This window comes from Typopeltis vanoorti, chromosome 6 (assembly GCF_054136105.1).
Source record: "Typopeltis vanoorti isolate ZY-2024b chromosome 6, IOZ_Tvanoo_1.0, whole genome shotgun sequence".
NCBI lineage: Eukaryota > Metazoa > Arthropoda > Arachnida > Uropygi > Thelyphonidae > Typopeltis > Typopeltis vanoorti.
The window spans coordinates 101,540,615-101,543,996 of record NC_143554.1 but is presented as its reverse complement, the minus strand read 5'-3'; positions in this window follow the sequence as shown (position 1 = coordinate 101,543,996).

Here is a 3,382-nt window from a genome sequence, read left to right as displayed (position 1 = left end):
AATAGAAGACACGACAGAACATAAATTTAAAAAAAAATGAATTTTAATTAGGAAAAGATTTTTGGAAAATTTTCTAGTGTTTTTCCTTTTATTTGGGGGATGCCCCCCTCCCCTCTGGGTGCGCCACTGTACTGTAATAAGTTCATAATTTTTACAAAGTATAATAAAAATAACTTTGTCTATGGCCGACTTTGTGACGCACCCTTCTGTGTTACTACTGCAACATTAGCTTTGAATTACCTACTCAAGTATATTACACAATCAGTGGAAGAAGTGGGGCAAACTCCGTATGCTATTAGCAATGTTATTTCTTTCGGAAGGTTTCGTTTCTAAGTACAAACGTCGGTCTACATTCACCAAGTAGAATTCTTATTTAGTTTAAAGGCAACAACTTTTTTTAAAAAAAGATATCACACATTACCGTTCTTGTATTGGGCAGTTTCTAAATTAACGACGGGAAATGAAAGCTGTGTATGGGTAAATACAAGAATAGGTTAAAACAAATCAACTTTATTTGCCAAATATTTCAATCTGAGACAAGAAGGTGATCTTTAGCAGCGGCTAATATGAACAAGGTAGAACATGAAGGAGATGACCTATCAGTCTCAGGTTGGAATATTTGGTAAATAAAGCTTATTTGTTTTAATAAATATATGCTTGTTTCTATATGTACACAACTTTCGTTGTTATGGTGCGATTATTTTTAAAATAGGCGTAGGAAATGTTTTTCCTTCTTTCTGATAGATCTTCCATTTTTGTTACAGCACCCGCCCTAATCGTTAAAAAAAAAAAATAAATAAATAAAGTAATATGAAAGCAAATATGATGGGTCATGAATCATCCTGTTTATCGAACGTGAACTATCCGGTGGGTTATTTAAGAAACAAACACTTAAAGAAGGAAAAAGGACCTTTTGATATTTTAGTGGTTCTTATTTCTGTTGCTATTACAATGAAATTAGATTAATTTTTATTATTTTTGTGATGAAAGTTCGTTTCATCACGAAATTTCCATTTTGTGATGAAACGAATGTTTTTTGGAGCTTTGAATAAAATTATTCTATCCCTTTTCCGAATACTACAGTGATTAAAGCAAGCAATTCCCCTCTCTCTTTCATTTTTATTCTCCTTTATTATTCCTTTTCCGAATATTACATCAACATAATGATTTACGCAAATAATTCCTCCCTCTCCCTATCACACGGAGCATAAATTTAATTCGTTCATAAGACAGTAAAAGGAACTGCATTATTTTCATTTTATTTACAAGTAGCTAATGGATATAATTTTGGAAGAACACTTACGGGCATTTCGCATCTCTCAAATTCTTTTTCACAGAAAGAACACTTTATAAGTGTCTTAGGACAGCTGTCCTGCAGGTGACTATCATAATCCTTTCGGTGTACTTTAGCAATGCAGTTGGGGCATCGAAGTTTGATAAACTCGCAAACATTATTGTGGTCCTATATAAAAGCACAATAGAAATCACCAAAAAAGTAAAGAAAAATCTACTTTCATGTAATAATAGAAATAACATTAGCATGGAGTGACACGTTTCAAATGGATAATAATGAATGGCGAACGACAAAGAATTCGTCACTGCAGTCGGTCATAATCAGTGGAGAGAAAAACAGATAAATTAAATAAAAATAATGTCAGATTTCTGTTTTAATTTTCCGTATATGAAATCGTATTATGTTAATTATTTGGCTGCATTCATATCTTTACTAAGCATATATTTTATGGTTATGCTATTTTTGGAATGTTTATTTCATATTTTCTTTCTAATATTATTTTTTTAAAAAAGTTCGTTATCGAAATATGCGGGCGTGTTTCTTATATCCTGTCGAGGAGAAAATGTAACTCAATAAATTATTAAAACTCCACGATCTTTGTATATGATATTGTGAGAGGGCGCTCCTGTCCGAACTTTGCAAGCATTATTTTAGGTTAAGATGCTGTGATAATATATACTTGCTTTAATAGTTTTTTTTTTTATTCATTGAAAGAATAAAATATAATAATAAATAAAATGTAATATTACAGCTTCTAATATAAAGATTTCTTTCCAACTTACAAGTATTGCAGTCTTTCGAATCTCCAGTCCACAAAAGAAACAGTTCACAAATCTTTGTGGGCATCTCCCGTTCACATGCTCTTCATAATCCTTACGAACTACCCTCTGATGGCAATATGGGCAATCCAGTGGAAGAAACTGACAAGCACCTTCATGATCCTCAATAAATAAAAATGAAAATACATGTTAATTTCAACAACATAGATTTGTGACTGTCTTCAGGTAGGTTTAAATTACCATCAATTATTATTATTTCTTCACTTCTAGAAGGAGATATATGTTTGTCTAAGGTGAAAATGTCATGAGCTATATTATATGTTGAAACATCGAATGTAGCTTAAAAAAAAGTTACAGATCGGATTTTTTATGAGACTCCCACCCAAGAAAGTTTGTAAATCTATAGTACATTGGTACTGTGAGTGGGCTACGGATTTTTTATAATTTGTAATTAATTTTTTACTTAATCCGGAAACGCTGCTTTAGAGACCAAACATGGAAAGGTTTCAAGGCACTTCAGACCTCCAATACGTGGAGGTGATAGCACACCGGGCGATGAAAGTCATCTCCCATCTAAAGACAATCACAAATTTCTAAGCTCACAGTGCGATTTCAACCCGCAGTCTGTTACTTGGAGAGCGGGTACACTACCCACTCGGTCCATCAGACTGGCAAATTTAGGTTTATAACTGATTAACTCAGTGTGGACAAATAAATAAAATGAAATAAAAATAAATTGATTCATTAATAAGTGATCGACAAATCAACTTATATTCACAGTTACACTCGCTCCTTTACATTCGTCATTTCTTGGATGTATTTAGCGAAATGGAATTCGTTTTATCCATCCATCAAGTACGCCTATAACAACTTCACTTTAGCAGGACGGAAGTTAATGAAATTTGGCATTAAAATTTCTTAAAATTTGTCGAGACATCTCAATATTGACTTATCGCGGGGCATTTTTAATGGTAGAATAATTCAAGTGATATAAGGTAATAACTCCCCGAATGTGATTTTTTTTTTTTTTTTTTTTTAAATCTCATACCCGGAAAAGTCGAAAGTTCTATAGTACACTGGTACTTAGGGTGGGTTCGTTGGATTATACGCAATCTTGAACCAGAGGCTAAACACTGATTTTTTTTTTCTCCCCATGCCATTTCAGGCCTGAAGTAAGCAGGGTAGATGTCTGACACTGCGTGACAAAAATCGTCTACCATCTAGACTTTTAAGAGCATTTATTCCACCTCAAGATTCAAACCCACACTGTTGAATATAAAGAGAGTGTTGAATATATGCACTCATCCTA